Source organism: Stenella coeruleoalba (assembly GCF_951394435.1).
Source record: "Stenella coeruleoalba genome assembly, chromosome: 7".
In the NCBI taxonomy this organism is placed as follows: Eukaryota; Metazoa; Chordata; class Mammalia; order Artiodactyla; family Delphinidae; genus Stenella; species Stenella coeruleoalba.
Genome location: NC_137153.1, coordinates 93993852 through 94009700, shown reverse-complemented (window position 1 = coordinate 94009700; position 15849 = coordinate 93993852). Strand labels below are relative to the sequence as shown.

Sequence of the window (15849 nt, the reverse complement as noted above, 5' to 3'; positions counted from 1 at the left end):
TTACTGTCAATTTTTCCTTTTATGCATATTAATATTTGCTTTATATATTTAGATGCTCCTGTATTAGGTGCATGTATGTTTACAAATGTTATATCCTCTTTTTGGATTAATCTCTTTATCATTATATAATGCCCTTTTTGTCTTTTATTATTGCTCTTGTTTAAAGTCTCCTTTGTCTGATATGAGTATTGCTGCCCTAGCTTTATTTTTGTTTCCATTTGTGTGGAATATCTTTTTCCACCCCTCACTTTCAGCTGTGTGTGTCTTTGGCTTTGAAGTGTGTCTCTTGTAAGCAGCATATAGATAGGTCTTGTTTTTTAATCCAATCAGCCATCCTATGTCTTTTGATTGGAGCATTTAGTCCAATGACATTTAAAGTTATTATTGATAGGTATGCATTTATTGATTTTTGTATGTATTTACTGCCATTTTGTTAGTTGTTTTATGGTTGTTTTTGTAGATTCCTCTATTCTTTTCTCCTTTTGGTTTCTTCACTTATGGTTTGATGATTTTTCTTTAGTGTTAGATTTGTGTTCGTTTCTCTTTAATTTTTTGTGTATCTAGTGTAGCTTTTTGATTTGTGGCTACCATGGAGTTTATACATGTTGACCTATAACTATATCTACTTCTTTTCAACTGATAGTCATTTAAGTTTAAACACATTCTAAAACCTCCACATTTTTTACACCCTCCCACCACGTTTTTTGTTTTTGATGTCATATTTTACATTTTCTTGTTGATCCCTTAACTGTTTATGTAACATATAGTTGACTTAACATACTTGTCTTTTAACATTCATACTAGCTTATTTAAGCGGTTGATCTACTGCCTTTGTTACATATCAATATTTGCCTTTTTAGTGGGATTTTTCTCTTTTAGTATTTTCTTTTCTTTGTTATAGCCTTTTCTTTTTTACTTAAAGAAGACCCTTTAACCATTTTTGTAATGCTGGTTTAGTGGTTATGAACTCTTATTTTTTGCTTGTCTGGGAAACTCTTTATCTTTCCTTTAATTCTGAAAGAGAAACTTGCTTGGTAGAGTATCCTAGGTTATAGTTTTATTTTTTTCCCCCTTTCAGCACTTTAAATATATCATGTCACTCCCTTCTGCTCTTCAAATTTTCTGCAAAAAAATCAGCTCTTAGCCTTTTGGGGAGGTCCCTTGAATGTGACTCTTTGATTTTCTCTTGCTATCTTTAAAATTCTCTATTTTTAACTTTTGCCATTTGAATTGTGATATGTCTTGGTGTGAATCTGTTTGGGTTCATCTTGCTTGGGACTCTCTGTGCTTCCTGGACCTAGGTATTTATTGTCTTCTTCAGGTTTGGGAATTTTTTAGCCACAATTTCATCAAATGCATTTTCAACCCTTTCTCTCTCTTCTCTCTTTCTGGGACTCTATAACGTGAATGTTAGTACACTTGATGTTGTCTCAGAGGTCCCTTAAACTATGCTCATTATTTTTTTTTCCTTTTTGCTGCTCTGATTGGGTGATTTCCACTATTCTATCTCCAGGTTGATTATACATTCTTCTGTATCACCTAATATGTTAATTCCTTCCAGTGTATTTTTCATTTCAGTTATTGTATTATTCATCTCTGATTGGTTCTTTTTTATATTTTCTAGTTCTTTGTTAAAGTTCTCACTGCATTCCTCTATTCTTTTCCTGAGTTCAGTGAGCATTTTTATTACTATTGCTTTGAACTATTTACTAGGTAAATTATTTACCTCCATTTCATTACAGTTTTTTAATCTGCATTTTTACCTTATTTTTTTAATTTGAAGCATATTCCATTCAGTTCTCATTTTGTGTGACCTTCTCTGTCTCTATGAAATTAGGCAAAACAGTTACCTATCCCAGTCTTGAAGGTGTGTCCTTGTGTGGAATTATCCTTATTCAGTCTACTTTTGTGGTACAGCTGGATCTGAAGTGAGCACAGGCAGGCCACATCTTCTCCTGGGGTGAACTGACAGCCACTGTCTTTGTGGGAAATAGGGCTGGAACAGAGGGTTTAGAACCAGAGCCAGGTGCAGGTCAGGGCTTCTCCTTGGTTCAGTGGTGGTCACAGCCCTATGGGGGGGTGGGCAGAGCCAGGACTTGAGGGGCTGGAGCAGGAGCCTCAAGGTAATTGGGCTTCTCCCAGCATGACGGCAGTCTCCATCTTCGTTGGAGGTATGGCGAGGGCTCAAGGGCTTGAAGACGCACTTCTGAGCTGGCTTCACTTTCTTCCAACTGTGTGCATGTGTCTTGTTAGAGGTTGGGTTGAGGCTCAAGTTTTCCGAGTGCAGTTCTGAGCTGGCTTTCCTTTTCCCCAGGTGCATGTGCATGCAAATGTAGCAGCAATGGTGATCTTTGCCTTAGCAGGGAGCAGCACTGTAGCAGGAAGCGATGGAGCAGGAGTCTGGTGGTGGTTGGGGGATGCACTGGGGTGGTCCTGGCAGGCTGGCTGGAGTACTAGGCAATTTTCAACCTGCTGCTTCTGCACTGGGATCGAGAGCAAACAAGTCTGTCCACATGCTCTTCAAGAGCAGTCTTGGTTTCTTACAAACTTTCAGTAAGCCCCCCTCGTTTTCAAACAAGTTAATGGGGCTCATCTTTCTGGTGTCAGACCCCAGGGCCAGGGTGGCTAATACGGGGCTCAAACTCCTCACTCCCTATTGAGGATCCCTGAATCTGTGTTATCCCCCTCTTCTTCTGAGTCACCCACTAGGGATGTGGGCCCTGACCAGATAGCTTCTCCTCCCCACCTAGCAGACTCTGTGCAGTTCTTTCTTTATAGCCTTGGTTGTAGTAGTGCAGTTCTTCTAATCTTCAGGCCATTCTCAGCCAGAGTTGCTCTATATATAGTTGTAGTATTGATGTATTCACGGTGCGCTCAGGGTCTTCCTACTCCACCACTTTGATACTGCCCCTCAAGTTGCACTAATTTAAATGTCACTAACAGTGTACAATTATGCCTGATCCCTACTTTTGAGAGTAAGCATTTTTCATATCTTTGCTAATGAAAGGCAAAACATTAATTTTATTGCTAGAGCAATTTTTGTTTTTATTTCATTTTTGTGACTTGTCTTTGTGTATGTGTGTGTATATATATATATTTATATTTATATATAAAGCTTTATCATTGTTTCATTTACTATACTTAGACAATATGGACACTCCAACCACATAGACCTGGGCTTGAATTCCTACTGTGTCATTTACCATTATGCTGGGAATTAAACAGTTTCTGTCTCACAAAGTTGTTGTGGGAATTAAATATAATATTCTGTGTTGAGTGCTTAAACGAATAAGAATAAGAACAGCTAACAATGAATAGCACTTAAAACGTGCAAGTACCTTGCTAAGTGCTTTATAATATTACCTATTTAATTCTTCAAACAACTCTGGGAACTAGGTAAGGTAGATGTAGTTTACAAAGATTTTGTAACTTGCCCAAAATGACAATGTAAAGAAATAGCAAAGCCCTTCTATTCTCTGTACTTAATTATTTCCCTTGCGAAGTGAAAGTGACTTAGGCAAGAAACCACATAGAAACACTGGTTTCTTAGGGAAAAGTTTCAATTAATTACCTGAAGATTAACTCCCTCAGAGTGCTTGTTACAAATACACATTCCTGGGCACTACCCAAACCCCCTGAATCTGAATCTCCAGGTGAGTCCTGATAACCTATCAGTTTAACAAATAGCAAGATGTTTCCTATTATCAGGTAACTTTGGGAAACAATTTACTAGGTCAAATATTTGTGGTCATTACTCTTCACGATGTCATTTGTTGATTTGTTATTGCCTAGACATTGAATGGGATTGTACTACAACATAATCACTCATGTCCAGGCTGACTTTCTTCTATATTTTATTGATTATAAACTGGTCAGTACTTCAGTCAGGCTGGTTCTATCTCTATTATATTGCATAAAAACTCTTAAATTTTTCTAAGCATGGATGACAGTCTAATATTTTATCTTGAAAATGAGATTTTAATCCTAGTTTTAATTTTATTGTTATAATTGAAATGGAGAATTTAAGAAATGTAGTATCAGATCAAAATCCTGAAGGAAGACTTCTTTTGTTTTCATCAATTCTTTCCTATAGATTTCCATGAATTTTCTTTTTTATTTTAAATGAAGTTTGAGTAAAGTTCTTATTTAATTTTACTGCTTCTCATTCTCTGTCAAAGTTGAAAGAATTTTAGATATGAGCTTTCCTAATATTTCAGCTTTTGGTATATTCTTTTTCTTGTTATATCTATAGTCAGAACTTGATTTCAACTTTCTGTTAATTTCAAGAATTATCTTGGACCATCTTTTTAAAATATGGTTTCCTTATGCTGGTTTGCTGAAGGTTTTAAAAATATATTTCTAGTTTTTCTTTTTTTTTGAGCAGATATATGGCCTAGATAATTTCTGTTTCATGGAATTTTTGGAACCATTAAATTTACAATATTTTAATTATTTCAGTGGTGGTGATAAAAATGTTTACAAAGTATAGCAAATATTTCAACATGTTTATTAATCATAACATTTGAGTACGCTCTATCTGTATTTATGTTTGTGCTCACATGAGCTATTAAGAACTGAGAGAGGTACATTATTTTCTCCTATCTTTATTCTGCTTCTATCAACTTCTCCATGCATTATTAAGAGTCTTCCTCTATATATTCAAGTGCTGTATTACTCAGCACACACATTTTTATCCTCTTATCTTTTTGTAATGGATGGTAAACTTTATAAATATAATTATTTTCTTCCAGTTTAATGCTTTTTACTTCAAATTCTACATTGCCAAACTCTAACAATGGGAACACTGCTTTGTTTATTTGTATACCTATTTATGTAAAATTATTTTCTGAGGTCTTATTTCAAGTTGTTATTAATTATTTTTGTTTTGTTTTTAAAAAAACATTTCTTTATAAACACTTGTTCCCAAAGTTGTACATATAACTTCAGTTTACATATGAAGGTCCAAAATTTAGTCAGATGGCTACATGTATCTGCAAGAGAGATTAGGCAATGATGTCTCTAACTAGGTATTCATGTGCCCATCTAAAATGTTAGCAGGAGATGAGACTGGTGAGAATGAAGTCTGGGCTACAATAAACAAAATTGACAATTGCATAAATTATACAGCAGATAATTACTCTGTCACAAATAATACTCTGTGCTTTCTAGATGATCTTGCCTTTCCTTTGCTCCCACATATCCTTTATTTTTTAAAACTTATTCTTGAAAAAATATGAAATACATTCAGGTATGGTTTTTGTCTATAGAAAGGAAGTAAAGATTGTTTTTGGCCTATAACTCAGTTCTTCTAAGTGGATAGTATCTGGAACTCAGATATACAACTAGAAATAATACTCCCAATTTAAATTCTAGGTTTTAACATATACCTGATCATCTCTTCTCTAATGAGGCCACATACTCTTTGGCTCCCAAGAACAAGTTTTTTGACTTTGACGCAATTGAGTTCATGAAAATAATAATTCACAGCAACTACCGTTAAACAGTTCTGCTAGTAACTACTACTTATAAAACTATTACTATGCAGGATGCAACATCTCTGAGGAATTTGGAGAAATGATGGTAAGGTAAATTGTTTTCTGGTTGCCTCGAGTATCAGTGTTTCAGTTTTTCTGTCTCATTCTCTGAGACAGGAAGCAGATAGTGAAGGAAGCATGAAACAGAAAACTCATATGTCTTATGAAAATAATGACATTTTCATTTCTAATTCATACACTTGGACAAGTTATTTCATCTCTTTTAGTTTGAAGTTCTATGCGTGGGTGACATAAGCTGTTACTCAAGCATAAACTCCAGTATTATTATTTGTGTGTTATTTGAAGAGATGTATTAACAGATCAGAAACACTAAAACAATTGAATCACAATGGATAGTTCTAAGTTAATAGGTAGGGAGTCTAATAAAGGGTGTAAATTATCATTAGTAGGAGAAGTAATTCATATAATGAAAACCATGGAAATATTTAATGAGAACCTACTCTGTGTCAAGTGATGCATTTGGCACTTTGTAATATGTGAGTGTGAGTAAGACAGAGTATCTGCTCTCAAAGTGTTAATAATGGGGACGGGCATATACTAAAAGAAAATAGAAGGGTTCTGCAATGTCTTGTAAGACAGTTTGCGATATATTCCTGAATTATTTCTCCACTCCAAAATCTCACTTAGCATCTACTTGGTACAAGGCCTAACACATAGTAGGCTCTCAATAAGCATTTATCTTGACTCTGTAGATAATAAGACATTAGCACAAGGTATTCACTGACTTCATCCCTTTTCCTTCCTGCCAAGGAAAATTTCGTTCATTTTCCCAAATTCCAATTTCTAGAGGAAAGAAGGCTAAATCATCTGTGTAATTAAAAGAGGAAAGAGAAAGGAAGGAAGAAAATGAGAGAATAGACATATGGTAGGGGGTGGCAGAGAAAGGATGGGAAATGACATATTTCAGAGTTGAGAAAGAGATGCAACAGACTAGTTTAAGAGAATATGTAATTAGGAGCAGAAAGGAAATATATATACTGGGTGTCTTGAAATATGTATTTAGATCTCTTTCATATCCTTTGAGAGAAATAAGTAAAACATCAAAAAATTTTAAGAAATACTCTTTAGAAAATGAGCTTTTAGAATACTGCAGTGCTTCAGGATTGATCCCAAAAGATTTTTTAAGAATGTAAGAGATAACCATGAAACACCTGATTACATGAAGCAGTGGTTATTTCTTGTGGTGGGACTCAGCAGAAAGTTTGTGAAAAGTGTTTGAGCAAGTTGGGCGGGATTTGCATATACAGAGATGTAGACAAGAAGGCTCTTCAAGTACAGCGGCTACCTGGACTAGCACTAATTTTGAACACCTAGTAACCAATCATTTCTATTAGAGATATAAATGTATTTACACATTAGTTATCTTGCCTTGAACAGTTGATTAGGTTTAATCAAGCCCTTTTTCTTTTCCTTTCCACTTCTAATTATATTTGTTATAATTAGACAAACGATCTCAATTGCTAGAGGCAATCTTTATTTCCAACAGACTGCAGACTTAAGTCAGACTACCAGACTAGAGTTAGTTAGCACAAAGTTGTTAAGTTTGTTTGTACAGTAGTGTATTGATCAACTTAAAAAGCTTGTGAGCTCACTTACAGTTAAAGGGAGCAATTCCATTACCCAGTATATACATTTTATGGTGGTTTAACTGAACAAACACTTGCTAAAACAAGCATTTTATACAATTTTGTGGTTATCATAAACTTCAGAGTTGATATTTCCATTCCTGGGAGATTAAATCAAACATGTAGAACTACTGATTATCACAATGATTGTAAACATAGTGGAAGGAACTGTAATTATGACAACCACGAACAGAAAATGTAACTTCAAAATTTCAAAAGTGCATTACCCTAACTGGATAGTTTCTGCATTTTATATTCCTATGTCTATTATACTCCTACGATCACAGAATAATATATGGTCTCCAAAGTGTTCCTTTTTATCTGATTGAGATATTTAATAAATAGCTCAGAATTTAAAGTCACAAAATAGATTAGTTCTTCAACATTACCAATAATTGGTTGACTAAATAATTAGAAAGGAATTAGAAGAGAAGAAAGGAAAGAAAGAAAAAGAAAGGAAAGGAAAGGAAAGGAAAAGGAAGGAATAAAGGAAGGAAAGAGGAAACGAAGAAAGACAGATGGACCCTGCTTTTTGGTTCACAGTAATCCTACATATAAAATAAAATTTATGCTTATAGTTATTTTATTTTTAACTAAGACTAAATAAAAATATTTAGCCTTTAGCTTTTGCTAGATGTGCTCTATGTTTTACACCACGTGAACAAAACTATATTCTTTTGACTTTCTCATGTTATGAGAAAGTTTCTCACATTTCTCATATGTCTCAAGCAGAGACATAATAAGGTCTTTATTAAATTACATTGCACTTCACAACTATGCCCTTTGTGTACATCACAATTGAAAGCCAAGTATTTTTAGCAGGAAACAAACAGAACCTCTTCAGCACTGTATGTTATTTGTTCACTGAATTTACTGAGAAAAAGATAAGACATGGACTATATGCTTCTTTTATCTGATGCACTCATTTACACTAAACATATAAATAAGTTTTTCTCAACTCTGTTTCTTTTTGTGAGCCTGTAACAAGGATCCCAGTCTCATAACAAGCAAACTGAAAATTGGCTGAAAATATAGCACTGACCTTTGCTGAAGTAACCAATGACTAGATCTTAAATATGTTTTAGGGCCACTAAAATGTGTGGCATTTTCCTTGTAAAATGTGCTCATTATAGGTGTAAAATGGTTTTGCCTGTGTATGGAGCATGTGTAACTGCTATTCAAATTTGATCTTTCAGGTGAATTTAAAAAAATAAAATAAAACTCACTCTAAAAAGTGGATGTATGAATAACTGCATGGATATAAAATGGCTTCAGGATGTCATTCTTTTAGTGAATTTATTTAAACTGTGTAGAGGTGAGGAAGATGCAGAAACTTTCTGTTGTGGAAAGTGATAAGATAAATTGTTTTGCTATGTTATCTATGTTTGTTCAAGAACATTTGGTAATAATAGAGTGGCATGATTTATTGGTATACAAAAAAAGTTTTCTCTAGTGAACAGGTTGTGAAGCAATTCATGTGAGATTTTTTTTTTATTTTGAAGAAATTTAAATCAGGAACATTGACCATACTGACCAGAACTAAAAAAATATTACTGTAGTATGCTTACTAATGCACAATTAGAAACTGATTGATGGTTATAGCATTTTGTAGTTTTGCTTGAAGAGGAGAGTTTATGCATTGTCATTGCTCATTCTTATTCTATTGAAGACAATTAGTCATCTAGCAAAGACCACACCTTAGGGTTTGCAGCAGCCATGAGAATGCGCCTCTGAGATCTCTCACTGCAGAAGGTATAATTGACTCATGGTCCCAGCTGCTGTGCTTTGAAATTCATCTCCACATTCATGCCAAGACCATGCTTCCTATGTGCCTCTCCTAGTCAATGGTTGAGAATGGCAGGGAAACTCTAAGTCTTTCTAGGAGACACAGAACTACTGTGATGGACAACTTTGACTCTAAAACACCTGGAAACCTTGTTGAATCTACTTTACAACTGCACTGCAGTCTCAGACGCTTCTGCCGAACTCTCCTTTTTTCTTTTTTCCTTCAGTCAGTCATACGTGAAGTGTTTTGCATTCTGATGGCCCTCTCAGGCTCTCACGGCCCCTCCCCTTCTTCTCTCTTGGGAGTTCCCTCTCAAAAATTTTTTCATGTTTAATCTTGTCTTAGTGTCTGCTTCCTAGAAAACCTGACTAACTCAAGGCAAACATAATATTTTACATGCCCCAGGTTATCCTTGTTTAATAGAGGTTTCCCTGGGTCACACCAACTTGGTACCACTATAGCTAACAGAAGTTAGTCTATCCACTTGTTCTTTCCTACTTCCTTCTGCCTTTGGTCAAGAAAAGGCCAAGAGGCAGTGCATTTGCTCAAAAATAGATCTCTTTTTCTAATGTAATTCCCAATGACAGCTATGAGTATGACCTGACTCTGATGCTATCGCGGCCTAGAATGATTGAGTCCTTCACTTCTGATTCTGAATCTAGCCATATTAAGGAAAATCAGAGAACAGTGATATTGTTTATTGCAACAATGGCAGAGGCTGAAAGAACAAAGGCACAGCAGGTTTCATTTTAGTAGGTCTGAAGACCTTATGGAGGAAGAATTGTATAGAAACCTCATTCCAAATAATTTATTAATTGGGCCATCAAGTAACAACCTGCCTCTGTTATTCAGAATATTCTGGTATTCAGCAGATATATTGATGCTGGGTAGGAGATCTGAGCCACTCTTGAAATGGTTAGTAACGTTAGGATCCCTAAGTGCCTACTGTCAGATGTTGAAAGATTCTCAAGATGTCAACATCTCAAAAGAAAACAGAGGGCACTATGAATAAGGGGGAATTTACTGATGTCTTTAGCATGTTTTTGCCATTTCTTGTCAAGTGATGAAAACTATCATAAGATAAGGTGGGCATGAAAATGTCTTCCTTAGAAAAAATACACACTTGATAATATCTTGAAATGTTCTAGTGCTGGCCACTTATGGAACTGTGTTTCCACAAGGATTAAAATAGTCTCATGTTTTTGCCAACCAGACTGATAGGGGAATTTATTCATTCATCAATGTATTTATTTATTAATCAATTCACTTGTAAATCATTCAAAATATTTATTGATTAGTATGTACTAAATAAGGGACTGTAATAGGTTAAGGGCTGTAGTAGACAACAAACTATGCCAGTCATTCTAGCAATCATGACTCCTGAAGAGGAGTCCTAAAATTAACAAAATTAACAAAATCTGAAATGGCAGTGATGAACACAATTTTTAAATTTCCTAGCCATTTTAGCAATCTATAAAATACACAATCAATAAATAATTGAATGTTATTTTGAATATATTTATTCAGTATAGATGGTTCACTAATGGCAACAATCAGTTGTGGCAAAGGTAAAGGCTTTTTAATACACTGATGGTGAATTTCTTTGGGGGATAAATAGAAAGCAATGCATCAAAAGTTAAAATGGTCAAAACTTGAATATCACTTATACTTCATAGTCCCATGTCTGGGAATCTATACAAAGAAAATGATATTAACTATAAAATTAAACTTCATGTTCTACAGTGCAAATGTTTATTATTTTGAAAGACAGATTGGAAACATTCCAAATGAGTATTAATACAATAATTGTTATGGAACTTTAGTAAATGTGTAATTCTTCTGCCTTTGAAAAGAATGCTTATGGAGAATGTGTAATGTTTAGATTAAGTAAAAAAATAGCTTAAAATTAAAGTAACATATTTAAATTAACTAGAAAAAATAAAATCCAAATGCAAAATGTGCAACAGGATGAGCTTTAAATGTTTGAAAACACATGCTTAGAACAAGAGAAAAGAATTTAGAAACATGTTAACAATAACTGTTTCTGAGTGAAAAGTTATGCATGATTTACTTCTCTTTAACATATTTTGTGCTTTCCAGTGTTACATATGGACACTATTTTCATATCTAAGTGAAATAACTTAAAATACAGAAAAATTATTCTCCAGAAGAAGAAAATTACATGATGTTACCTTTGTTAAGAGCTACAGACTAACTGACCTGGAAATTATGCCAACATAGATCAAAAATGGTATAGAGATGATTAAATTTTCTTCTCCATGACTTATGTCTCAAAAAAATTTTATCCATTTTTTCTTATTTGGGTAAATTGCAAAGAAAAATTTATCAAATGTTTCCTAATTTAAGCAATATATGATAGATTTCTAAAACAATCAAATCTTTTAAACATTGACTTTGTTTACACATATGTAACATTTCAGGTTCATGGATCATTAGTGATACACATGAAAGATTTAATATGTCTCTTCCAATCTGCAATGCCATCCATCACGTTCATAGATCTAGGACCTCCAGCAATCTAGGCTGACTGCATTTTGATTCTGTCACTATTTTTCTCCAGTTAACTTTATTAGTGTTGATCATGCCTGACTTTACTAAGATTCCTTTGGCTCCTTTAACCTAGGCTTTATTGACCTGGAATAGACAGCAGCCAGGTGACATCTTGGCTAACTATATTTTTAGACAATATCCTATGTTCTTGAGAAAGAAAAAATAAGGCATTACAGGCATAAGTTAAATTAATCTACCACAGGAAGAAAAATATGGTAATATGAGTAATGCTTCAAATAATTAAATGTTTAGTTTAATATAAGATCAGATTTTGGGGAAGTTGCCTTAGTATGTGATTATATTGGGCATAAAGGCAAACAGAAGGGAATAATTTAGTAGACACAGAGAGAGAGGAGCTCAATATATTTATGAGTTGGTGAAATTGATGAAAAAAAGTCATGGAAGAGATAAGACGATACAGGAATCAGTGCACATGTAGAGAGATTGTCCTGGGACTAGAAAAGAGAAAGAATTGAAACAGACGAGAAGGAGTTAACAATACATTTAGATGCAGGCACATTTCTAAATGTGGTTGAGCAGCTGACTGAGTTCATAATTAGTTGCCTTTATTTTCCCTATGAAGAAGGAAGCCATTTAAGTAAAAAAGAAAACTAAGTAGATTGAAAGCTTGAAGCTGCTGATGACATTATGAGAATGAAAATGGGTAAATAATGGAGCTGGTTAGGGAGAAGATAAGTGCTTTTTGAGCATACATTACTGATGTTTGAAAGGAATCAAGACACGATTTCTCTTTGATGTATGTCGGCACCTTGCATTCATGAAAGGCAATGAGTTATTTCATTTAATTAAGCTAATGTTATTGTGCAATATATGATACTCTGCTAAACACTAAGAAGAAGAAAAAAATTACAAATAAGATTTGATCTCATATTTCAAGGACCTGCCTAAAAATACAAACGTTAGGCATATAGATACTTAAAATGAAAAGCAGAAGTCTTATGCATGCATGGCAGTTAGGAGCATGGGCTTCACCATCAGAGTATCTGGATTGAATAAGAGCTCCATTAGTTTATAGCTGAACATACTTAAACAGTCCTATTAACTCGTGTGCCCTTTGTTTTATTCATCTCTAAAATCTGGCTAATAGACCACATAGCTAGAGCATATATGTGAATCACTTTGTAATTTCTAAAGCTCTACGAAAATATAGTTTTCTTTATTATTGTGTCTTATATGAATATTTTAAGTTTTAAAGCCTTTAAAAAGAAAAGGAAGAGGGAAGGGGGAAAAGAGAAATAGAGGAAGGGAGGACAGAAGGGGGGGGATTCTCTGGTTAGAGTTTAAAGATGCTTCACAGAGAAGGTGCACTTTGCCCCAGGATTTGAAGAGTGTAGCTGCTGGTAGGCAGAATTAAGGTAACAAAGTTGTAACAAGTAGAGGAAACCACCTCAGCAACATTTTAGAGAAGAAAAGGTATAAATCACAATGAGGAATATAGCAGGCCAGATTACCTGAAAGCAGGGAAGTAAAAAGGCATAGAATGTATTCGTGGCCATATCTTAAGGTCTTTGAATTCTACATCAGAGTTGCCTCTTAAATTATGGTTAGAATAGAATCTAAAAATCAGATATTCTAATGAGGCTTGCATTTTCTGCCCCTACCTATATCTACGGCCTCATTTCATGTCACTTTCCCCTTGCTTATTATGCTCCAGCAACACTGTTTTTCCTTTGGTTTCCAAAACATGGCAAACTCTTTCATGCTTCTGGATTTTTGCCAATATATTACTCTTTTTTTCCTAACCACTTTCATTTGGTAGATTCATGGCTCACTCTTATCATTCAGGTCTCAGTTTAAAGGTCTTGCTCTCTAGGACAGCAGTCCCCAACCTTTTTGGCATCAGGGACCGGTTTCGTGGAAGACAATTTTTCCACGGACGGGGGCGGGTGGGGGGCATGGTTCAGGTGGTAATGTGAGCGATGGGGAGCTATGGGGAGCGGCCGCTAACCTCCTGCTGTGTGGCCCGGTTCCTAACAGGCCATGGACCGCTACCAGTCCGTTGCCCGGGGGTTGGGGACCCCTCCTCTAGGAGGTATTCCTTGACTACCCTATATAAAGTAGAACACCTTCTAGTATTCTGCATCTTCACCATGTTTTCCTTTATAACACTAGCTAAAATTTTAAATCACTCTGTTTTTGTCTGTTTACTTCATTCTCCATCCCCTGTTCTCCCCTGTACACCTCAGAATATAATCCATGATGCCAGGGATTGTGTTTATTTTGCTCACTGTTAATTGTCTAGCCTATTACTTAATATATAGAGGTGCTTAATATATATTTATTGAATAAATATATTAATGGAATTTTCTTTATGGAGACATTGAATAATTTTGAGCATGGAAGATATTTGGGTGTAAAAGATTGTGCCTTAGAAAAAGTAAACTAATACTAGATTATATAATGGATTATAAAATATGAGCCCGAACATAAATCAGTTAGTAGTTATTGAATTACTCATGCATTTATTAATGAAAATCTGATCCACTGAGCACTGCAGAAGTGAAGGGAGGAAGAGTGAGGCTGTCCAGAGGTTGTGAAGAAAGAAGAAATAGGGGAGAAGAAGATTTGATTCAAAGATGAAAAAAGCAGGGGAATGTAATATTTCTTTGTTTCATCTAGTATGGAGTAATCCAGCTCTGTTTAACCTTCTTCTGGCTGGGAGAAAGTGATACTGAGCCATTTCAAGAGTCCTTGATAGTTAACTTGATTTAAGCCAGTATATTATGAAGAACTCTATAGAGCTGAGACACTGAAGTACATTGTTAAGGTATTACTTTGGAGAAATTTATTACAAAGTTTCCATTTTTATCATTTGAAGATAAGGTCATTCTGAATTTCTGTTGTAAGTTTCATATGTCAGTACTTTATAGCTCAACCATTTCAAATGACAAGCAAATCATTCTTCCCTAGTTGTCAACACAAAGAATTTTATGTTTTAACTTGTAACAAAATAAGAGGTTTTTCACTGAAACACATTCAATTTGCTTTTTAAAAACCTTTGGGAAATTTCCAAACCATAACTGTAGGGTTTGACAAAATGATAAACACACAGAAGTCACATTTATTTTAACCAAGGATACTATTACAGCTAAGAATTATTTAAGCAAAACCTATTTCCTTAAGCATTCAAACATGAATGCATACAAGGGGCAAATATAATCTCAAATAAGATTAATCAACATCAATATTGAAAAATAATAGTTTATGGAGTACATAACTCTCCTCTACCTAGCAACAAGTTAACCAACTAGTGATAGCTGACTGATAGTTCTAATGGTTTTGGTGGTACTAGTGATTTCTGTACTTTGGGGTTCTTGTGACTCCACAGGAAGGAGAACTAATATGTTATGTGATGTTTTCTTGTGTAACATTTGTTAATGTGATCTTTTGCTATATATATATATATATATACATATATATATTTTAAATAGAATCCACTATCATTTAAACAAATTTAGGTTGATTAGAATGTTTGTATTATATTTTTCATCTTTCAAGTGTTTCAAATGCATCACTTCATTTTCTCTTCACAGAAATCCTGTGTACTATATGATACCAACCAATCATTTCAAAGATGAAGAAATGGAGTTGTCCACAGTTATACAGCTTATACAGGCAGAGCAAGGATTAGAATCTAGCTCTGTAATCAGTGTGACTTTGTGCAAGTCATTTAATTTATTGAGCAGCATAATTTTTCTTATTGGCAGACATATTTTTTTAACATCTTTATTGGAGCATAATTGCTTTACAATGGTGTGTAAGTTTCTGCTTTATAACAAAGTGAATCAGCTATACATATACATATATCCCCATATCTCCTTCCTCTTGCGTCTCCCTCCCACCCTCCCTATCCCTCTTCTCTAGGTGGTCACAAAGCATCGAGCTGATCTCCCTGTGCTATGCGGCTGGTTCCCACTAGCTATCTATTTTACATTTGGTAGTATATATAAATCCATGCCACTCTTTCACTTTGTCCCAGCTTACCCTTCCCCCTAGATAATATTATCTGCTCTCTCTCTCTGTAAAAATACTGAAATTGTAATGAGCAGGTATATGTATCATTGTGTAGTCTCAAGTATTCTTGATATAACCCTTTTCCTTGGTTTTTTATGAGAACGATAAATTTGGGGAAAGAAGTTATCACTGCACTGGTCTTCAAAATTACTGTAGTCCTCACTTATATTCAGGTTAAAGAAACAAAAGTTGGGGGAGAAGAAATCCATATGCTACTTTCACTATGTTTATATTATTTGAATTTTAAAATTGGAAAATAAAATATAAATTAAGTGAT

General features: G+C 34.5%; 1 protein-coding gene across 4 annotated transcripts in view; it reads right to left on the bottom strand.

Annotated features, from left to right (window-relative positions):
- LOC307188513 (uncharacterized protein) overlaps window positions 1–15849 on the bottom strand; it is a 263852-nt gene that overhangs the window by 85177 nt on the left and 162826 nt on the right. The window lies entirely within an intron of this gene.